The sequence below is a fragment of the Sinohyriopsis cumingii genome, chromosome 9 (assembly GCF_028554795.1).
Source record: "Sinohyriopsis cumingii isolate HCF-2022 chromosome 9, ASM2855479v2, whole genome shotgun sequence".
Lineage (NCBI taxonomy): Eukaryota > Metazoa > Mollusca > Bivalvia > Unionida > Unionidae > Sinohyriopsis > Sinohyriopsis cumingii.
In genome coordinates this window covers 75,027,069-75,052,565 of record NC_142969.1, presented here as the reverse complement: position 1 = coordinate 75,052,565, position 25,497 = coordinate 75,027,069, and the positions used below count along the sequence as shown (strand labels likewise).

At 35.5% G+C, this 25,497-nt stretch overlaps 1 protein-coding gene across 5 annotated transcripts in view; it reads right to left on the bottom strand.

Annotated features, from left to right (window-relative positions):
* LOC149792041 (transient receptor potential cation channel subfamily V member 3-like) overlaps positions 1–25,497 on the bottom strand; it is a 175,797-nt gene that overhangs the window by 81,283 nt on the left and 69,017 nt on the right. Inside the window, exons 2-3 of one of the 5 annotated variants that reach the window (XM_089970536.1) lie at positions 21,966–22,041; positions 17,612–17,711 (exon numbers count right to left, since the gene is read on the bottom strand). The exons of 1 other annotated variant lie outside the window; for it this stretch is intronic. The gene's annotated coding sequence lies outside the window, so the exon portion shown is untranslated. Of the gene's footprint in view, positions 1–2,127; positions 2,212–12,945; positions 13,359–17,611; positions 17,712–21,965; positions 22,042–25,497 lie in introns of those variants that run through there. 3 more of the 5 variants (XR_016423470.1, XR_016423469.1, XM_089970535.1) reach the window with 3 other exon arrangements.

Genomic DNA, 25,497 nt, shown 5'->3' with positions numbered 1-25,497 from the left:
AAAAAAAACGATAAGGCAATATGGTGATAAAGACAGGTTTTTGTCTATTTTTTGTATTTTCAGAATTGTATTTTATAGTTTGTCTTTAGCTGCTTAAGTGTACAACGCCATACGAACTTGTGACTATAAAAAGTTCAATGTACCTTCTTGCATTTCGCAAGACTCTCTAGTCAAGAAAATCACACTGGAAATACTACATTAGCTGTCACTGTATATATATCTTTACCTAGCAAGGAACATGCGCGCTCATATTACACAATGTTAAAGCGTTCAAATTCGGAGTTTCTCGGCTATATCTGCGAGACAAATATATCCCTGAAATGTATGTCGGTACAATAATTTACAGTAAAAAGATACATTTTCGTCGCCAGACATGTCTTCACAGTTGTTGTTTTTTTATTGAGCAAGCAAAAACTTAAAACAAAGCAGAACAATAAAAGCATATAACAAGTTCCAACGACGGTGGTTATAGTGGAAAGTAAACATTTGTTTAAAACTAAACATTTCCTTTCTTCAAACATTAATTTGATTATATTCATACGTCTTAAAAGGGACTGGATTGATTACATCAAAAACAATAAATTAAATACATGCTACAACAGTTCAGCAATAAGAGAGAAGGTCTTATAAAGTGTAAATGCAGAATGAAATCAGAGAATGGCGACTCCATGCGCGCAGTAGCTACGGAAGTGTTAACCTTGACATAACCTAGCTTGACATAAACCCATAACGAATCTTGCGTTTAAAAAATTAAATATAAGTACGCGATGTACATGCTTTAAAGAAAAGTAGCTGTCGTAGACGGCCATCCGGTTGATTTGTGGATAATACATAAAGACACCGTATCAATCAGAAAGTATTTTCTAGCTGTTTATACACAGGAATGTCATCGCAATAAACGTCATCTAAAATATGCACTGCCGCTTTCAAATGTGAATTCCTTATCCAAAATATAATCAGTGTGGGAAAAACATAAACATAACAAGAATAAAATATAATACAAGGAATTGAAATAATGGTTAACTCTGCAGTTTGTTAACATATTACACAAGCAAGCCATTCAAATATTCACTGAAAATTAGCTCATTCAGTCACGTGGATAACCACTGGCGGACATATTTGGTATTCATGCATCTGCACCATACTATATTATTACCATCCTCTATACCGCTACTACGTTATCAAACCGCGACATAGTCATTAGTACCATCACTAAGATAACACTACTGCAATGGTTCATTTCTGTAATATTACTATACTGGTTCCCTAGTATTCAAAGAGACTTAGAATATTCGCATGCCACAATTTTTGCTTCTCTTTCCAGAAAGAATAAACAACCCAAAATACCCAAAGCAAAACAAGAAAACAGAATGCACAAAATGCAAACCTTCCCAACCCCAACCCCCCAAAAAGAAAGAAAACAAACAAAACAATAATTGAAATATATACTTCTGATTCGTGAATACATTCGAACATAACGTTATAAATTATCATTAACCTGTTTGTTGGAAATTATGCATGCATTATCGTGTGCTACTCTCCTGTCCCGTAATCTCAGAACTATACCAAGTACGGTCTTGCCATTAAGTTTCAGTTTGTTAAAGTAATTAATTTCCTAAGAATTGGTTCAAATAAATATTAAGATTGATTTGAGAGAAAGAAATATAGAAGTAATCGAGAATTTAATATTACAAGAGAGTTACCGTCTATGAATACTTTCATTCGTATATGTTGCGTTTGTCTAAATGTTTCTTCTTTTGACGTTTAGAACCTTAGATATTCAGATACCATGAGAGAATAAGATATACGCATTACGGAGACAAATACAACATATACTTAAAATGCATGAATATGCGACAAAGAGAATCGCAAAATAAAATATAGCTTGCAAATGACTAATGAAAAATAACAGTAAAATATCAATAATCAATTCATGAAATTAAATACAAATCCAAAAGAAAAAAGAAGAAATAAAAACAATTGGGAATGTTTCAAACATTCCCAGTTTTAAGAATGCATGATCGGATTGGTAGATTAAAAAAGATAAGACGGACGGAAATAGGAACAAAAAGAAAGGAAGTAGAGGAAAATGATAAGGCAAAAAATATCGTCATATTTTCCACCTACCGTTCAACTTTCCAAATTTTCTTATATCTTGCACGAGAAGGGAGGAAAATGGGAGTCTCTCGTAACCGTGAACTTGCCGGCTAGTATAATGCAAGTTGTTGGTAGTGTCCCAGTTAATATGCAGCAACCAATAGCATGATAGTTTATCGGAGTGGTTATTGATCACTTCTCGGAATAATTCAACAACTGTCTGCTATCTTTTTGAAAACTAAAATAGTATTAGAAATATATTTTTGTAACGGACTATATTATGAACTTCAAATTCGTGTGGCTCCATAAATATGATTTTGCTCCTTCCAAGATTATGCACACACACACACACACACACACACACACACACACACACACACACTCTACCCCAAAAAATCCAAAAGACATTCGTAAGATCAAACACTAACCACATACTAGAACGTGAAAAGAAAGAGAGATAGAGAAACTGCACTGTTACTAGCAGCTAGAAGTCTTCCGTAGATTCTGGATTTCAGATACATGCTTCATGTTACAGGAATTCACTAATGCATGTTACATCAATTAATCAATTGACGAGAGAGAGAGAGAGAGAGAGAGAGAGTTATTATTAAGGCGATGCCAGACCCTTTTTAATTCTTTGCTTAGTGTTTATTTAACCTTGGTCTGCGTGTTACGATACCTATCGAATTGCATGTCAAGTGAAGGTTTCCAAAACTCACGGACGCTCGTTCAATGTTCGAAAAGGGAGGAATTGTAAGTGTACAAGTTTGCAACGCAAACATTTCTCTCCGTATGCAATATCACTTCATGTCATCACGAGACCGCCTGTAGGACCAGGAAACAATAATCTCTGCTCTGCTTGTCACATATATAGTACATAAGTACAATGCAAACATTACATGCATGTATATAATACGTATGTATATTTGTATTGTCCTACTATAATGTTGTAATAATGTGCATTTGTATGTTTTTTTTCTTGATTGTAATGAGGTAAAAATTGGTAATTAGAACAAAAATGTAATATGCAATTTAAAAAACAACACACAATTGTATTTAGATGCAATGTTCAAGTTTGTGTGTTTGTGTGTGTGAGTGTGTGTGTGTGTGTTATTTTGATTACTTATGTAGCTGTATCAATTTTTCAGTGATATCACTACGATGTATATGCAGTGTGGCAATTTATTGTGATGCGTAGGACTGGGACACATTGCCTCAGACATTCAGCATCATGTCACACCCAGTCACATTATCCTGACACCTAACCGGCAGGTCGTAACTCTAACCTCTTAATGCTGAGAGCATAGCAAGGCAGTTGCAAGTACCATTTGTATAAGTCTTTAGTATGACTCAGCTGCGGTTCAAACCAGCGACTTCACGCATCCTAGGCGGATGATGAAAGCACCTAGCTACCGAAGATGCCAACTAGATGAATGGAAATATGCGAATCAATGACGTTTCGAAAATGCGCTCTAGCTTTCACAGGCAGTACATTTTCCATTCATGCCAGTTTATTCTTGATACTCTTGTACAGTTTCAATTGCTAGGTTAACAGCTCTTTTGTTTTCAGCTATACTAACATTGATTGTCTCTCGACTGGATTTGATGTTATAGCATTTAGCGATCTTCCAACTGTTGAATTGTCAGTTGTCATGCTGCATGAAGGAATTGGTATATAGGGTCAGTATAAAACGTTTGAAAGCATTTAGCCCATTTCTAGCAACTCTCCGGGTTTGCGATCTGGCTAAACGTCTCACTGAGATCATTTGTATGACGACCCGTTCTGCGTGTATCATTTGATAGCAAAATGCTACAAAGTTGATTACATTTACACTTTGAGCAAAAAATGAATTAAATGTAGGTCTTGACATTGCACTTTTTCCCGCCAGATTATGTAAATATTGCATAACGTTGATACACCGACATCCGCTTCCATACACGAATGCCCAAGAACAATGCAAATCACATTATTGTTACTGCTGAAGAAAAGAAATAGAAGCAAACTTATTTACATTTATTCAAAAAGACACATCGTTGTTGAAACGGGAAAACATTTACCTGGGTAGATCAAAATTTGGTTATGTCCTTCAGCCCAGGTAAGCCTGTGAATGTGATATATTTACCCACAAATTCAAGGACAAGCTCAGACCTAATTTCTATGCATTTTGAGGATAGATGTTAGTAGTTGTTTGGTAAATTTGGGGGACATACAGGAATTAACATTTCCCTTAGGTCAGCGTGCGAGGGGGACGTTATGTGGAAACTGGAGAATGCTATATTAAAATGTTCCATTGACTTACACGCGAGAGACTATACAGAGACAATTGGAAATCCTTTGTTAATACGATTCGGAACTTTATCCTTGGAATGCTATAGGGACATAAGTGTTTATAAGGAAAAAGTGTTTATATGGATAAAACTGTTTCGAAAGAATGTTACAATACATAATGGAAAATGTAATGTAAAAATTTGAGTATACGAGTTAGCACACATATATACGACCCAAACACATTAATTGTGTACAGTCCAGTTATGAAGTGTTTATAGACACAATACTATACCCTTACATACAGGCATGCTATCCAACAGAAGAGACAAAGGGTAGAAATGAGTTTTAAGTTTCAGTTGTCAATGATATAGAAATATGTATGGAAACAAACACATACATATACATACACATGCACAAACATAAAAAGCTTGGCAGAAAGGATTATCATCTTTATTTGTTACAGATTAGTGTGAAGATGAAAAGGGCCGTTATGGTTCGGAGAATGGCCCTAGCTTTTAACTTGTTGTGGTACGGTCAAGTCTCAGCAGACGCGTCACCACATCACAAGATCTTTTCTTTTATAAGAAAGAATGAGACATATCACGTTTTCATTTTGCAATCATTCTTCTTCATGTTGGTGTTGATTCGGATTGTACTGTTGCTGCCTCTGCGTTACTCTCCGTTTCTCTTTATCTTTCCCGTTGTTGATTGCTTCGCGCAGGACATCTTCTACTAAATACTGCACATTTTGGTACGAAGACGTTGTTCTTAGTGTCATTGGTCTTCTGGATAATGCGCTAACTGACTATGTGCTAAACGATGGTGTCACTTAATTGCCTAACCTTCGAAGATGGTTTAATGAACGATGATTCAACGCTGGGTTACCAGATCCTGTCTGTCTTTGACGTTTGATAATTTCATGTATGACTGCTTACTTTTTAATTTGCAAGTCAGGAAAGTGGAAGAGATGGAATGGTTTGCCTAAAATAATGATGCATTGCATCTAAATTTGATACAGACATTATTTGTAATTTACGCGGGAAGATAGTAAGTAAAGTTTATAGAGAAAATGGATATATTGAATATCGGATCTTGGCCAGGATTAACAACTATTTTCTACATTTTTCAAGCAGTACTCCTGTATGCAGAGTTGTAGTGTAGGTGTAAAATATTGAAATCATTGCCACCTTCAGGCAATTAACCCATGCTACTATCCTTCTAAACATGACGGAGTTTATGTTTGTTTGCTTGTGTGTGTTTGTGTGTGTGTGAGAGAGAGAGAGATAAGCACTTGCATGCTTTTTAGTTCGAATATAGAACGAGTTAATGGATAGGTCATTTATAACGAACTGTATAAATTGACAGGGAGCGGGTGGGTCAGGGTCCTTCCACCCTGGGTTTGAGAATGGTCCACCGGTCGCGAATTATATACCCTAGTGGGAAGATTGTTTCAGTTCCATTCCGAGTTAATACACTTCCCCCGTTATTTAAGCTTTCCCTCTCTCTCTCTCTCTCTCTATATATATATATATATATATATATATATATATTGATATATTCACCTATCTATCTATCTATCTATCTATCCACACAAAAGGACACACATTATAGCAATTTGTCTTGTATGCTTTGTATTGTGAATGGTGATATTATTTTGTTCAGATGGATATGAATGTTTTATATGTAGCATGTTCTACTTGTATTGAATTGAATATCGGATCCTGGCCAGGATAAACAACTATTTTCTACATTTTCAAGCAGTACTCCTGTATTGTAATGTAGGTATAAAATATTGAAATGAGTGCCACATTGAGGCAGTTATCTCATGCTACTATCCTTCTAAACATGACGAAGACAATGTTTGTTTGCTTATGTGTTTGTGTGTGTGTGTGTGTGTGTGAGAGAGAGAGAGAGAGAGAGAGAGAGAGAGAGAAGCGCTTGCATGTTTTTTAGTTCTAATACAGAACGAGTTAATTAATAGGTCATTTATAACGAACTGTGTAAATTGACAGGGAGCGGGTGGGTCAGGGTCCTTCCACCTTGGGTTTGTGAATCAGCTCGTCGTGAATTATATACCCTAGTGGGAAGATCGTTTCAGTTCCATTCCGAGTTAATGCACTTCCCCCGTTATTTAAGCTCTCCCTCTCTCTCTCTCTCTCTCTCTCTCTCTCTCTGTATGCATATCTGTCTGTCTGTCTGTCTATCTATCTATCTATCTATCTGTCCATATATCCACACAAAAGGACAAACATTATAGTAATATGTATTGTAAGCTTTGTATTGTGAATAGTGATATTGTTATGTTCAGATGGATATGAATGTTTTGTGTGTAGCATGTTCTACTTGTATTGGTATATTCATTTATAATCCTGAATGTTTCAGTATTATTATTTATGTATTAGCTCTAATTACGACGAAATGATAGAGAATAAGACTTGAACTTCCATTTATACCTAACATTTGATTAATTCTCGAATAGAGTAGACACTCATATAGGTAAATCTAGTTCAGACGTTGGGATACTCCTTAATTGTAGGTGCCCTTACAAAATAATGTGGTAGGTAACGCAAGTATATTCCTCACATTTATTAAAGAATACACAACTAAAATTGTCAAAAAAAGACATATACTCAAGGCAAATTGTAGAACAGTGATCGAAAACTTGATGTTTCCGATATTAAGATTGGTCGTTGTGTCATTTCTTTTTCTTGCCGTAATATGTTCAGATTTGTCATGGAGATGAATGTACCTCTGTGTGAATGAAGCGATTAGTGCAAAGCACAAAAAAATTTGCAGGCTAAAGCGAGAAACAAAAATTTAGATTATTTGCAACTACTCCAATGTACTAAATTTCGTTACAACTCGCCGGCGTTTACAAAGTAAACCCCAGGTAAAATGGTTTTGGGGTACACAAACTACTATTAATTCACCGTGCGTTCAAACGCTATATCTTCTACCAGTGTAAATGATAAATACTTATTCATTCAATGGCACTTTGAGATCATATGTCTTTTGATTTAAAGGAAAAATGTTAATAGTAGGCATAATAATAAAATTATAACTTCTACTACTAGGACTACTAATTGTATCACTACTGGCAATAATACTAAAACACTCGCATCTAAGAAATCCATAAACATATTTCGAAGAGAGTAAACAAAATAAAATTATTGTATAAGTCAAACATATTAACTACTGGCATGAGCCAGTTCCTGTATCCGACACGTGATTTCTTCATAGCCCCCCCCCCCCAACACATACTCACAAATTGTCATTTTTGAATGTGTTTTTTTTATGCACTTACTATGCATTTTCGATTCCAGCACGATCAATATTTTGATAATCATTTGCGTTAATGCACCGTATCTGACCCACGCATATGTATAAGCACGTACTGATAGTATGTCCCACTTTTGTTGCACCTATTTATGTATTTGTAGAAAGGCTGTTGCAGAGTTGCGATAAATTGTAGACTGAACCCGCGTGCTCTAAATGTGGCAATGAAAAATGTTTAAACCAAATAATAATAACAACAAGTACAGTGCAGGAATTACAAAGGGCCATGTGCTTCACGTGTACTTTAATTCCTATTTTTCGATCCTGCATGGAGTGCAAATTTCAATCAATTTGGGAATCATTATAGAATGAATGTTACCAGAGGCAGATAATGGATTAAATGAAATCCAATTATTTTATTCACTAAATGTGATGTTGTTTAATATTCGTTTAATAGTGTTTTAGAAAGACAAACATTGTTGGTACGTAGCTCTAACGTTCTGAGACACAGAAAGTAGATCAAAGCAAACAAAGGCCTTAAGATTTGAAGCAGCAACTTTGACATAATGCATATTCATACTGATAAACATTGACAAGAATAATCGATTGCGATAAACAAGAAATCCATCGGGTAAAAATATTTGTTTCTTTTTTTCTATATATTAATGTATTTTCTTGTTATCTTTTTATTATTTCCTAGTACTTTATGTTTACATCCCCTGCAAGCTCTGGGATACGAAATAGGTGTGACGCACTCATTTGCATGTGGTAAAAGGTTCGAAACATTCCGCCGTTGATCATAAAAGGAGAACGGAAGTACAACAGCAATATGTACTGTAAACTATAAGAATCTGACATCTCTGATGATATTTCTAGTGGGATATTATCCGTCAATATATCGTCCAACCTGTGGAAAAAAGCATTAATGGGGATTTTCTAAAGTTATTTATTTACATTAATGGAGAGATGGGGGGGGGGGCGAGTTTAGCACGGATTCAGTAGACTCCTTCTCCGCTCTTAAAAAAGTAAATTTTAAACACAAATATAAAACATTGGAAGGACTGTTAAATAGCTGTTGCACATGGCATGCAACAACGTTAATAAACAATGACAAGCTCAGTGTAATGTATTCATGAGGAGCAACTACTTTGTTGTAAGCATTTAGATTCTTCCGTGCGGCTGAAAATACAATCTTATTACAGACGCAATGTTGTTTGAATTGGTTGAAAATATTGTCTATGTTAACGCATATATTACATTACTGTTCCATACTTGTATGTTTAGAGTACAGAAGATTATCACCAATTAAGACAATGGGAATCTGATTGGCTATTGACCATCAAATACTAAAAAGTACAGATCATTAAATAATGGAAAATATGAGAGAACAAAAATGCATGACCCCAACATCCGCCCACCAAAAAAACTGGACAATCATGACGTAAGCCGTTTATTAGCAATGCTCGCTACAATCTGTGATCACGGGGCGTAGTAAAGTAGGTATCTAAAATATACAAGGATAAACTAGGAAAAGAAGATACTAATTTGTATCAGGAACGCCAACAATATAACTTATACAATAATAGAGTACAGAAATTCAACACACGTAAGATTTCGTTTAGGGCAAATTTCCTCCTTTTGGACTCCTTGGCAAAATAAATTCGTTTGCTAAGCTAACATAATTGAAGGTAGATGTACATACGTTTGGGAGTTTCAATCAAATTAGCAATGTTATATCTGTTTTAGAACTGACACATAATGTCTTCCTTAGCATGTTCAATAACATTGTAAACCAACTGGTCAAGACCGATTTTTCTTGCAATACCTTCTTACTAAAATGACATATTATCACAACTCTAATACATACCATCGCAAATACCATTTATATATATATATGTATATATATATATATATATATATATATATATATATATATATATATATATATATATATATATATATAAGACTTAAGATTACTCGTATGTGTGTACGCAAAACTTTCGTACGCCTCGTCCATTATTGACAAGAGTTTGCTGTTAATGAGGTCCACCCAGTGCATAATAATATTGTATGATAAGAAACGAGGAAAAGTATTTATAGCATGAGTCCCTAACAACGTCTTTTTATAACTTCTCTATGATATTGTGACGGAATATTGGTGTACAATGGGCCAAGGAAGATTTGTAACTTGTGCAATTATTTTGGCAAAGAATGCATTTTATCAATGCAAAATCTATTGACACAAATGCATTTATTGCGGTAAGAATATTGTATTATGCATTGTTGTTTTTCCAAATAGCAACATTAAACACTGCATGGTGGGAGGCTTAGTAGGTCGAGTTGTAGAGCGTAATAATCTTAATCCAATCCTCGCGCAGACTAGACCGGGTCGGGTTAATGCATATGTCCTTGGAGAACAAGCGGAGTTTCAGTTACGCTGACATGATATACAACATAAAACATAACGTGGTAAATGTTCCCTAAAAACCATTAGAAAAAAAAAACATGTGGATCACATTCTTAATGAGTCGGTGCCTTACGCTTTTAACATGCATGCTTTTCATACATCTACTAAGGTTGTAGTCACCACTACATTTAGTAACAGAAGTACAACATCTAACAAAGTGCTTCAGAATAATAAAGAGCCCCTTGTGGCCAAAAGCGCTCACCATTACACATCCACTGCCATCCCAATCACACCTATGTCTGCGTGGGTACGATCGAGTGTGTGTGTGTGTGTGTGTGTGTGTGTGTGGTTTGGATTTTTAACGTAGCTTTAACAATTTTTTCCGTTATATCGGTACGATGTCTGCAGTGTGGCAGTTTATAGTGATGTCTAACACCGGGACATCACGCCAGAGACATTTAGCATAATGTCCAACCCAGTCACATTATCCTGACACAAGGCAGACCAGTCCTAACACTAACCTCTTAATGCTAAACGCTTTGCGAGGCAGCTGTTCGTACCATTTTTATAAGGTTTTGGTATACTCCGCCGGGGATCGAACCTATGACATCCCTCATCCGAGACGGACCCTCTAACAACCAGGCCACCGGATCGGGTTCTAGTCTCGGGTTCGGCTAATGTGCATATGTGAGAAAGATTGTGAGTAGCTTCTCGTGCATCCGATGTTCTTTCCGGGGTTTTCCCTGGTTCTTATTCCTCCATTTTTACTGGCCGCCATGTAGAGCCTATATTGTGCTGAAAATGGCGTTAAACCGTATAAAAACAACAATGACAACAGCGGCATAATATTAGTAAATGGACTTGGTGATCTGCCTCATTAAATGACATCACCAAATGGCAGATGTTTTAGAAAAAATGAATGGCAGCGATGCGACATACTGCACATATCCATACAGAAAATATGAGTTGTCTTAGGTGTTAGGATTTTTTGTTATTGTTTTTGTTGCATGCTTTAACGCCATTTTTCAAAACACGATAGGCTATACATTACGGCCAGTATTAATGGTGGCGGAAGAACACGGGAAATCCCCGGAAAGAACAACCTACCCTCGAGAAGCTACTGGCAAGCGTTCTCACATACCCACATTGGCCGAATCCGAGACTCGAACCTACGCAGACAGACGTGAGATGGCAGTGATCCGTAACGGTGAGCGCTTTAGACCACTCGGCCACTCGGGGCCACGCTAGGAGTTAGGAAACATTGAGGCAAACATATCAACGAAGATAAAAAGTAACTGACCTCATTGTCAGAAGTAGGTTTCTACATAATGTTCTGACACTTTAATTTCCAATATCTAAAAAAGAGTAAATGGCTCAGTAGCACACACTTCAATGTAGTTAGAACTTGTAGAATGATCAAAGATAGCCTAATCTGTTTGAGGACCAAATTCATTGATTCATTCAATGCAATGCTATATGGAATTGTTTGAGGAACAAATTCATTGATTCATTCAATGCAATGCTATTTGGAAGTGTTTGATGACAACATTCATTGATTCATTCAATGCAATGCTATTTAGAATTGTTTGAGGACCAAATTCATTGATTCATTCAATGCAATGCTATTTGGAAGTGTTTGATGACAAAATTCATTGCTTCATTCAATGCAATGCTATTTGGAAGTGTTTGATGACCAAATTCATTGCTCCATTCAATGCAATGCTATTTGGAAGTGCGCTACACTTTTATTAGAAGCAATAATCGCTACAGCAAATACATTGCCGATGTAAAGTTAGCAAGGGAACATTCACTAGAACTTTGAGGATCTTTTACAAATTGAAAACATCGTTGCTCACTGGAATTGTACAGACTAATGCTTTCAAGCGTGTACAGCAGTTAAAATTAAAATTCTTTCTTTATCGGAAATGTCATATTGAGTCGAAATGCGAGAGTAACTCACATATAAAATAACCTCATCCCACGCAACGTACAATATTTATCATAACGAGCATGGGAAAATGCCTGCTAATATAGAAAATAAACGGATTATAACATATAACTGCAAAGTATTGCATAACAGTTACAATTAAGTTACAAAATATTACAACCATGATCTAGATACATGTAATAAAACTCCCGCGATGTTGCAAGTACAATAGATGAGTAAAAAGCACAATTAAATGGATATCTCACAATTAAAAGTACAATTCATAAGTAGAAACACAACGCACACGTGCAAGGACATACATTAGCTTGACCAGATAAATTGTCCATTACCCGATGACTAATATCATGATCTGCAAACAAACCAAATACCACAATTATTAAAATTTTATGGATAAGTGTGGGCCAAGAAGTGAATGTCTTATTGCATTCGTTGTTATTCACTGTACCGAGACACATACAGAAACACACACACAAACACACCAAACAATTCAAACTACATTCGTGAGATGGAACACTAACAACATACAAGACCATGGAAACAAACGGAGATATTGAAACTGTACTGTTACTAGTAACTATTAGTCTTCGGTGGATTTTGGCTTTCTGATGCTGGTGACCTGTTACACGAACTCGCTAATGTAAGATTTTCATTTTGAACTTATGTTCGATATATAGCTGCACATTCTCCAATAACGTAATATGAAGTTCGTAATTTATATATTTTCCATTTTCTCTCTGTTGTCGACAAGGTGCATAATACGAGTTTCTTCGAAGCAGAGTTTATATAGTTTCACATCAGGTTAATGGTTCAAAGCCTAACATTAAGTATTTTCAGATATGCAGAGAGAGAGAGAGAGAGCGAGAGAGAGAGAGAGAGAGAGAGAGAGAGAGAGAGAGAGATAGTGTTATAATTCAAGCCAGACCAGACTCTTTTTAATTCTTTACTTACTGTTAATCGAACCTTGGACTGCGTGTTACGATAACAATCGCATTGCAGAATCGAAGTGTACGTCAAGTTAAGTGTTCCTTAACTCACGGACGCTCGTTTAATTTGTGGAAAGGGAGGAACTATAAATGTTCAAGATAGCAAGGCAAACTTTTCTCTCCATATACAGTTTCACTTCATATGATAACGAGACCGCCTGGAAGACCAAAAAACAATATTGTCTGCTCTGTTTGTCATATATATCCTCACTATCCTCACACCAGATGGACAAGTCGTAACGCTAACCTTTTAATGTTGAGAGACTAGCTGCTAGTACCATTTTTATAAGTCTGTAATATTACTCAGCCAGAGTTTAAACCAGCGACTTCCCTGATGTGAGGCGAACGCTCTACGCACTTAGGTACCGGACCGGCCAACTAAATGAACGGAAATATGCGAATCAATGACTTTTCTAGAATGCATACTTACAAAGGCAGTCACTTTTATATTAATGCCAGTTTCGTCTTAGTACTCTTGCACATAGTTTCAATTACTAGGTTAACTGCTCGTTTGTTTTCAACTATACTACTGTTGAATATATCTCGATTGAAATTTGTATTACATCAGTTAGTGACTTGCATAATGATGCGACTTGAGATATTTTCAATTATGCTGCTTGAACGAACTGATGTGTCGGGTCAGTACACAACGTTTTAAATCAGTTATCGAATTCTAGCAACTCTCCAGGTTTGCGATCTGGCTTAAAATCTGACTGAGATAATTTGTATGCCGACCCGTTCTGTGTGTATGATTTTATCAGTAAATGTTGCAAAATCGATTTCATTTAGATGACCTTGAAACTTTGAGCAACAAACAAATGAAACTCATATCTTGAAGTCATAATTTGTCCTGCCATAATATGTACTTATTGCATAACGACTATACACCGACACCCATTTCCATACATGAATGTCCAATAACAATGCAAATCACATTCTTTGTAATGCTCTAGATGAGAACTACGAGCGAAGGTATTTACATTTATTTCAAAAGACAGACCGTTGTTGAAACACTTAAGCATTTACCCGGGTAGACAAAGCCACGGCTACGTTCTTCACCCCAGGTACGCCCGTGAATGTGCTATATTAACTCACCAAAATGTCATCCAATCAACTGTGTTTACACATAGTAGACTGTACGAACTGCATTCTAGGACATGTTTAGACCTAGTTTATATAAATTTAGAGGATATATGTTAGTAGTTGTCGGGGACGATTGTGGGACATACAGGAATTAACATTACGCTTTAGGTCAGCGTGCAAGGGACGGTCATGGGGAAAATGAGAAATGCCATATAAAAATGTTAAATAGACTTACATGCGGGAGACTATATAGGGACAAAGGGAAATCCTTTGTTAAAATGATTATCGTGGGAATGCTATATGGACTGTAGTATTTATAAGGAAAAAGTGTTAATAGTGACACAAGTTAATATAAAGAATGTTAAAATAAATAATGGAAAATGTAATGATAACAACTTTGGTCCACGAGTCAGCACACATCTCTTCGAGCCAAAGACACCATAATTATATAAAGTCAAATGTAGGAAGTGTTTATAGACACAATAGTATGCACTTACATGCAGACATGCTATCCAACAGAAGAGAGAAAGTGTAGAAGGTATAAGTTTCAGTTGTCTGCCATGAACGAAACACGCACATACATACAAATATACATGCACAAATATAACGTGTTCGGCAGAAAGGATGACTATTTCCCTTTCCACAAATGTGTGGGAAGATGAAAAGGGCCGATGTGGTTTAGGGAGTGGCCCTAGTTTTCCATGTGTTGGCTGACGGTCAAGTCTCAGCATAACCTCACTACATCACAAGATCTTTTCGTTTCTAAAAAATAATGAGACATCGCACGTTTCCATTTTCCCATCCACCTCTTCTCCTCCTTCAGTTTGTTGTTGCTTCTGATTTTAATGTTGCTGCCTCTGCAGTTCTCTCCGTTTCTCTTTAACTTTCTTCGCAAATCATATTTCATAGTATTGATTTCGTCTCTTCTCTATATTTGGGTATGTATGTATGTATGTATGTATGTATGTATGTATGTATGTTGGCTTTTCTCTATGATGCTAAGCCATTTATATCTGCAGTTTGTAAATGTCGTGTACAAAAAATCAAGAATATGTTCTCTATGTCTAGTGACATTCATTTAGAAAACATAATACATCGCTATTATTTCTCAGTGGTTTCTGTGTATCACAGTGTATGATATTTGTTTATTCAATTGGACATTCCTTTTCTTGTTGACAACAATGCATATTTTAGAAAGGAAATTACGTGTCCGCTTAACAAACAGGAAACAGATGATGTTTACTTAAAAGATACTCACTTCTACCATACCATCCAAAGTGGAATCAGTACCATTGATTAAAAAAATTTCAACTTAAAAAGCAGAAAAGAGAGAAACAAATACAAGTGCAATTGCATGAAGAGGATATATGCCATTGCAGTTGAAGAAAGAGGAAAGGTTGATTGACAAAGCGAGAGAGGCAGACAGACAGACAGGAAGATTAACAGAAATACATCAGACAGTCATACGGACGGGAAGTTAGGCAAATGCAAATATGAAAAGAGATGGAAATACAGAGAGAAGGAGAAAAAGATAAAATGGGAACTGTAAGTTAGATTAAAAGAATTAGAAATGGCAAAGAAATAGCCTCCATCCCCACATTTACAGATAAGTTAAGGTTTTGATGACTCTACACGTTTCAATGGATAATTAGACTTCTACTTTGCAGTTGTTTGGTAAAACATTATGTCAGTCTCATTCTAGTCCTTCAAAGTCTCTAACTACCACAAATTTTCGGAATCAAGTAACGAAAACAATACAGTTGTTGGGTCAAAAAAAATCCAGTCTGATTTTATTATGGAGAATTATCAACCATTCACACCGACGGTTTTATACCAAATATTGGCGATTCCACCACGTCTATCCCTATTAAAATTGTAAGGCTCACATGAGCATCTCTGTTTTATTACCACGACAATTGCCTTTCTCTGGGAAGTCTTATTCTAGTGAAGGTGTTCTTATTCGGGGAGTAAGATACAGCTTTGTTAATGTATTTCTCCAATATGTAAATGGTTATTAGACCTAGCCACCGGATCCGTGCCATTCGCAAAAGAACAGTCTTTACCCATCGAGGGTATTCATTTAGTGCTACTTAATGACCCACCTGCAGATAAGGTTGGCATTAATCCATGTGTAAATCACAAGTCTTGTTTGGATCAGAATGTCCAATATATTGAATCTTTAGTCTTTGATTTATACCAGATATGAGAATGAATTCCACCGTATCCTGAAATTGTCTATAGGATATGAGAAATTACTTCCCTTTAAGGAATGAATCAAATAGTAGGTGTTCATGCCTGGTACACACACATGTAAATGTATGACCTGTCCCCATGCTTGATGCAGATCCAGTTTAATTTTCTGTTGACTATGACATTACCAAACTGACAGAATAAAAGTGGTCATGTGTGAAGGTGAAATCATAATTTAACAATAGGACCTTTGTCTCTCACCTGTTACGTGTACAGGCGTGAATAAACTATAGCACAAGAAAGAGTGAAAACAAAAACTTTGAAAAAGAGAATAATTTATTGGGCGAATTCTGTAAAAGTAAAACAAAAAATATGAACTTACGGTTTTAAAAATCAAATAAAAAAAAAAAAAATACAAGACTAATACACGAATACGTTTTGGTAAAGTTCTAATACTATATTGTTATAATGATCCAAAATTCGTGTGTCGACGAATAATTGAAGATGGAAGACGATGACGTATAATGTAATATGTAGTTCAACACTACATATTAGTGTATGTATAAAATGTATTCAAATTTCCAAACCTGGCGTCATATTTCTTGTTTCCACAAGGAACTGTAGACTTCAACAAATTCAACATTTGTTGAAGTCTACAGTTCCTTGTGGAAATAAGAAATATCACTCCAGTTTTGGAAATTTGAATACATTTTTAGAAAAGCTGTCCTTGTTCAACAATTTCATATGAGCACACGTATTTTCGGGTAAAAAAAGAATTAATTATTTGATGCAAATTAATTTGAAATAACTCCAAACAACACAACATACAGCGTCCATCGTAAGAGCACAACATCTACAGAAAATATCTCTCTAAAGCAAGGGTTATATCGTATCCTAAAACTCAAAAAGTGGGTCACATGAACATGTTCCAGAACCTCATCGAAATTATGTACCTGTTAAAGATCACGTACACCCAATGTAACCCCAACGAAAATCAATCATTTTACTCTAAGAAATAATATAAATAATTTTTTTACATCATAAACACGCAGCCACATCATGACCTCGACAACAACCAATCATTTTGAAATAAAATAGAACTTATTTAAGTGGCTGCTGCTAATGTTGAATCAAGGCCAGGATCTAGATCAACACCAGGTGTTTACCAAAACGCTCAAGGTCAAACTATTTCAACCCACATCCTTAATGTTAAAATAAAGTGAGTATCAACATAAAATGATCAACTCCTTAATCACGGTCTTGAATGCAAACTTTGAGGATAGACATTCAAACTTTGTGCAAAGTTAATCAATACAGAATGTTGCCAACGGTAACTGTATATCCATAGTATATCATACCTCTAACTGTCTGTGCTTCTCTATCTGCACTGTGTTTTTTCCTCTTGATGATGACCTCTATCTTTTACAATAGGTGTAGAAACTAGGAAGACACTCCATTCTATAAAATCAAATTAGCACATTTGAAGAAACATTTCTGTTACGTTTTATTCTCACTAGGTACCAGATAATCAATTTAGTGTATTTTCAAGTGACACAATCCTTATTATTAATTTTTAACCATTGAATACTGTGTGAAATATAGATATAGCAAGGATGTTATTGAAAATAACTTTGTGCGATAAATGCTTCACATATCTTGTTCTATTGTCACTCATTAAATATTACACTGAAGTTCCCATAACAAGCGAATATATTTTTAACTTAATACCATGACCTTTGACATGTGTGTATAGTTTAATATAATGTTTGATTTGTTTTTTAAAAAACTAACTTGTTATATTATCACTCATTAATTATACAATATTAAATTTCAGTTCCCTTAACAAAAGGATACAGATTTAACTTAATACCATGAAGATTTCGTCGTAAACCTTGGAATGTATGTATAGTTTAATTTAATGCTTGATTTGTTTTTAAACAAATATGTCCATGAAACACAGAACTCCAGAGTAAAAACGATTTTCATAACATGGAATCATTTTGATGAATCAGTCAAATGAGATTATTGATCCCATTACTCGATTTTAATCCCAGCCTCCAGCATATCCTAGTACGAGAAGGCTGCTCTTTTGGTTTAATAAGTGCTTGCTACACATGAACAGATGGTTCCTTTATCCACCCGTTCACTTCAAGATTTAACCCCTCTGACTCACCCAACATTTCCTAAAGAGTCCCTTTAAACTGTGTTGCTTTATATTGAACCTCTTTTTTTTTTAATATTTATATAATCTAACATAAAATCATGAAATGACTTTATCTCTGTTTCCAGAAAGATGATATCCAAAACTGAATAAGATGCATCAAGTACTTTTATTGCAAAAACATGTACCTTTTTCACAAAGTGCCCCCGAATCATTCAACCAAATTATTCCTATTTTTGAGGAACTCCTAGTTAAATCATGATTTTTTTGGCAAAACATGTGTTGTTACATATAACAATATTTTAATATCAATGCAACACTGATCAAAGAATGTATTGCAAATGGAACATTGAGATGATGCAGTCTAAATTGTTCAGAGTTTGGCAACATATGCCACCCTTCATAGACGGAATTTGGTATTTTAGTATTTATCGTTGGCCAAACTAAGGCTGTCACATATTACATTATATGTAACAATTATCAAATTATCGATAGCAAATGGATTGTTGGTACAGTCGAAATATGCAATATTTGACAAAATATCGTAACTTTCGCTATTCGTAGAAGAGGTTAATTATGTCGAAACTACTATTTGACAGAATTTGTGTGTCATGGAAAACGATATTTAATATGTATGTAACATTGAGTACGCAAGTCATTGCAACTGTAATATTTTGGATGACGCAGTGTAAACTGTGCAATATTTGCAAAACAATCGTTATTCTCATCCCTGGCTAAATGGAGAAAAGATTTTCGTCTTAAACTTTTGGAACACTAATGCTGTCATACATAACCTCTTATCAATTTCAACGTACAGTTTATAAAGGAATCGATTGGATAAGAAATTGTTGAGATGACATTGTGGGAAATGTGCAAAATTAACAAAATATTGTTGTGTATATCACGTATAATTCGTCTTTGCTTAATTGTTCAAATATTTGTAAAAATACATACGACGCCGATTTGCTTGGTAAGCTTGAACACACAATAACGACTGATATAGTTCAAATCGAAAGATTTAGTAAAGTTCGCATTGTGTCACTAAGAAAATAATATTATAGGAATAAATGGGCCACGGTTAGATTAACGAGGTCTCTCCATGCGAGGCCATTTGATTTGATCACGTGACAATATTGCGCTGGTGTTCACCTGACTTAGTCTAGCGGAGTACAATGCAGGGATCAGACGAAGCAGAGAATCAGTTTAGCAATGTTAAGTGCGATGTTGAACCATCTCAAGTGGAAATCACTCGAATCCAGGCGAACCAAGGCCAAGCTGACCATGCCCTACATGATAGAGAACAACCTAGTGGACATATCAGCGGACAAATTCCTGAACCTATCATATATTCAAACTAGGGTTAATCACAGGAAAAGTTCCAATTAAAGTCAACATCGACAAATTGTTTTACGTTCAGCTTTTTCCCCATGAACTATATGGACTTTGAACAAATTACCATCAATAATTGCAGAAGCTCCTGACTTAGTATCACACAAGCAAGAGCTTTGCAAAATCACATTCTATTAACTAGTCAGCTATAAGACGTAGTGATTCTCAGGGATATGCTGGTTGAGGTTCATTTTCTCACCGCCGCTACGGTATTCGGATTGGTCTGAATATGTAGGGACAAAAACGTACACTGACACTCTTTTACTTATTTCTGCCTTTCTATCATTACTAATTGCCATGTGGCTACCGTCTTTACGTTATCTTCGGTCACACACCACACGTTTCGTAGTAATCAAGTGTGAATTCGTCAACGTATTTATATATTGACAGATAGATAGGTACGTAGGTTGTTAGGTAGGTTCATAGATAGATAGATAGATAGATAGATAGATAGATAGATAGATAGATAGATAGATAGATAGATATAGACTAGTGTATATGCATACTTAGCAGTAGATGGCTAGGTTTTCTTGTGCTAGCACGACTAAGGTAATCGGCAATTAATTGTGTATGACAGCACATTCACAATCTCCGCAAGACTCAAAGACACCCGTGTTGACAGTATAGTTAGACAGTGTACTGGCTACTAGAAAGTGCAAGCATTTACGGGTGGCCATTCTTTTAAAAGTTCAGGTTGTACAAGACGAGATTTTTATCGCGACGTTTATGCGTGAATGGCTGAGATGGACAGATTCAGAATTTAGGATCGTGTATCCAAATGCCATGCAAGATAAATCAAGAGTGAGAATATATTCAATACATAATGTACGTTGGTCAGCGGATATTCGGTTTTTGGAGCGCATCTCATTTTATTACTTTTGTCTAATACCTTGTAATATCATGTTGTTTAAATAAAATATAAGCTTTTCTACCACATCCATTTCTGCTTCCAGTCGTTTACCCATTTATGGTTGAGGGGTGTTGTCATAGGAATTTAAAAATAATGGCAACTATTAGAGATTCATTGTGATCTTCTGTTAAGAAAATTATTCTTACAAGAAAACAGTGTCACACAAATCACAATGTTGTGAAAAGCATTTATTGTGTATTTACATTGTGTCAAATAAACACAGTATGTATTATAGGTCATCAAGGTCTATACGAGGCAAACAATTAGAGTTTTAAATAATGTAGACTATTATTATAATGAGGTTTAATTTGATATTACATGTAGTGAAAAATGGTCTCAATTGTAAGGAGGGAACAGATTGCTCCAAAGATATTGTATGCTACTCATTGTAGGCTAATCAGTACATAAAACTGTCAATCTCAGTACGTGGGCGTATTAGCTATGTGGTAATCGACTTAACCACCAATTGCAAAATGCAGTCAACATGTGGATGATAGCATTCGAGTCCATACAGGAAAGATTCGTGTTCAAGGAGAAGAATTATCTATGTTCAATGACAAACATGGGTGAAGATAACAAATGTTTAGAGCGTCACTTGGAAATCAAATATTTAAATCAATTCATTATTCAAAGTTAGACACATTCCACAGTAGCTAGAACCAAGAGATCGTTAAAGGACTGAATAACCTGTTTAAAGGTCAAATTCAACTTAACGTGATTTGGTTTGGATTTTTAAAGTTGCTTTATCATGTTTCAGTCATATATTTACGATGTCTGCAATGTGTCAGTTTATAGTGATGTTTAGGACTGGGGCATCATGCCGCAGACATGTAGCATGATGTCCCACCTAGCCACATTATCCTGACACCAGGCCGACCAGTTCTAACACTAATTCCTTAATGATGAGCGCCCAGCGAGGCAGGTGTTTGTACCATTTTTGTAAGTCTTTGGTATGCATCGACCGGGGATCAAGCCCACGACCTCCCCCATCCGAGGCGGACGCTCTAACAACTAGGTCACCGGAGCGGTTTAACGCAATATAAAGCAGTTTTTATGTCATCTGATTTTCTTTACGGATCGATTATGTTCTAGAGAAGATGTATTTTACTTTACTGCAATGAACGTAAAACCTTGACCTGCTACACACTCAACCATTTTAGTATTATATGGCTGTGAAATTACCAACTTGATCCACCGGAATTTACAAAATAATATTAACCGTTATTAACTATTTTTACCTGGAAGTACTGACCTTACAAGCTGCGCCGAGGGAACTGAAAACTGTATCCAAATAATAACACGAATCAAGACTCTCGACCGCTCAAACGCTGAAAGAAACATTGTCAGATAATGTAATGAAGCAGGAAAACGACGACATGTGGGCGAGTAACAACCGGCAATAATGTTCCTGACCGATGCGATCGTATATATTTGTCTCTCGGTGGTTCTGTAGCCGCAAGCCTAGCCACATCAGAAGGATAAATTCTTACAAATGAAGAAATGTATAATTTGAGAAATGTATCAATACAAAATATTAGCCTTATAAACATGCCTACCTATCTACATTATTTCCTACATACTTACATACATACCAACCAGCCTGCCTGCCTGCATGGACACGTACATCATTACCTGCCTGCCTGCCTTCATCCATCCATCCACCCACACGCAATCCAACACACACACATGCATGCATACATACATACGTAAATACATACATACATGCAATGATACATACATACATACATACATACATATATACATACATGCATTCAAGCATGCATACATACATAAATACATGCATGCACATATATAGAGAGACAGACAGAGAGACATACATAAATATCCATCCCTGCCTCCAGTCTTCGTACATATATACATACATACATACATACATACATACATACATACATACATACATACATACATACATGCATACATACGTACATAAATACATGCATACACACATATTGAGAGGCAGACAAACAGACAGACATACAGAAATATCCATCCATTCCTCCATTCTTGATACATACATACATACATACATACATACATACACACATACATACATACATACACAGATACATACATACATACATACATACATACATACATACATACATACATACATACATACACACATACATACATTGTTTCGGCAGGTAATACTTCTCTGGGTAGGACACTATTGGAAAAAGTGTTTTTAATTAGATATGGATCTCTATTGTATGTTAAGTTTTCTCTGCTAGGTTCCAGCCAATGTTTGTGTTAGTTATCTTTCCATTATGGTTGTTGTCCTCATTACCTACTGGGCATCATGCCAGTGAATAGATTTAAACCCGATACAAAGAAAATTTCTGAGTGAGAATATTAGCACGCTAATTCACGTATTAACTTAGACGTTTGCAGTCTTTTGTACACTAATTCTTTTCGTATTACTAGGCGTGCAAAGTCTCATCTACATAGTTTTTTTCTATCTGACAGCGGAATCTATTTGTTAATTGCAAATAACACAGATGATAAGTTGTACATGATTCTGTATTGCATGTTTTTATTTCTCAATTTTCTAAAGATACCTTTCAATGCCTCAGATTCCGCAAAAAATGTTGACTTGTATAGTTGTTTTAATAACAGGTTTGGTTCTTTAAAAGCAAAACGGGTTATGGTATAGGGTATATTATAATTTGGATAGAAGGTTGAAATTTAAAAATATAGTTTTATGGAAAAGCCTAAAATTGAGCTTATAACACCATTTACCTATGCTACTATTCTACATGCCTGAGGCATGATGCCCCTGTGCTTGACATCACTATAAACTGCAGCACTGCAGTCGTCGTCGCGATGCTACTGAAAAATCTTTAAAGCTACGTTAAAAATCCTAATCACACACACACACAAACAAACACACACACACATATATATATATAAAACACACATTGATTGCGTGTGAATAACAAGCCATTGATGTACTGTAAGTTGAACTCTCTGCATGATGCAGCATTACGGTAATATATCATAATGTACCTAGGCCCGCCCTGACATGTGCGTTTTAAAGCGTTAAGAAGCTCGCGTCATATTCTCAAAAGAGAAACAAAAAGTAAGCCAATTCAAAGGGTTTACAATTGACATAGAAGGCTTAGCAAATATTGGAGACTCGTGCGATTTATAAAGGAATCGACTGGATAAGGAATTGTTGGGATGACCTTGTGGGAAATGTGCAATATTAACAAAATTGTGTTGTGTATTTCACCTATACTTCGTTCAAATCGAAATATTTAGTAAAGTTGGCAGTGTGTCACTAACAAACAATGTTAAAGGAATAAATGTGCCACGGTTAGATTAACGAGATCTCTCCATCCGAGGTCATTTGTTTTGATCACGTGACAATATGGCGTCGGTGCTCATCTAACTTAGTCTAGCAGGTATCACGGTAAAAATTATTTTTCCATATACCTGAATGCTAATGTTTTGTGAAATAAATATACTGTCTATCCTACCTCAGCATGCGTGTCACACACTGTCATAGAGAACAATGCTAGACTGTGAATTTGACAAGGACAAGAACCAGGTACACCATTATATTTAAGAGAGATAACTCTGCTGGAACTAGACAGGGGTATGAGTTATCTTGTCAAAACAGTTTCAGCCGTGTGTACCACATTTAAAAAAAATCATAAAAAATAGAAAATATGATCTAGATCAAAATTAACATAATCTCACATGTTGTCAAGAAGCCTAACATTTTTTAAGCCTATCAGAAAGTACAACTCTTACATAATGCACCAGTCACTACTAGTGTTGTTCTTATTTTCTGAAAACAATGTTCCCTACACCTTAAGCTCCGCCCACCTGGACTTGCGCATCTGGTACCGTTATACCTATAGGAAACTTAATTTTTCCAAAAAATCTGTAAATTAGTTCGGGACTGTATAAGTAACAAAAGTACTTAGTCTCACTTGTGAAAAACAAATTTTATGAGGTACTAATCTATGTCTTGTATGAATGTGAATAGAAATGTCATTGAGCTGTTTTATCTCTTGTTTTCATACTTTTACTTCTTTAGCAAAATCATCTTTTGAATAAAATTAATTATTTTAACAATGAGTTGTGTCTTATTCATCTTAGCACTTATTGAACTTCACATGGGTGATATGGGATAAATCACATTATGTCATATTATGTAATAACTAGGTCAAATGTCAATGTACCAAATGATCTGTACCTTTCCTACTTCAAAAATTACAATTCACCTAAAAGAACGGGATTTCAACACTTTACACTATCTGCAGATACATGAGGTCACTAACCCCCCAGTCCTCACACATAGGTCTACCTACACATCCGCTTTGTAACACTCTTAGTAACACAAATAATAAGCTTCTCTCCTTTCTGTTGTGAATAACATGTATTCAGTAAGCTAATCAGTCACCAAATATAGCAGATCACAGCTTCTGAGTGGTTATGTTGGATTGGGGGGGTGAAATTAGGGTAAACTTTACTGTGTGAAATTATTAATTGGCTTCTATTTCCATCTGCATCAAGATTGAGGGCTAATATAATACTTCACAAATCTTCTCTTTATTGTAATAACCAGTCATTAAAAATGCGAGTTTTTGTTCCTTGAAATGTTATGTCTGGTGTAAGGGAACTAACTGAATGATATACATAAGGTGTGTTAATTTTATTTCCTCTAATATATTATCCATGTAATATAGATGAGTTCATTAACAACCTGTATTGACTTCATTGCAATTAAATTATCCAAAAAATACATTATTGAT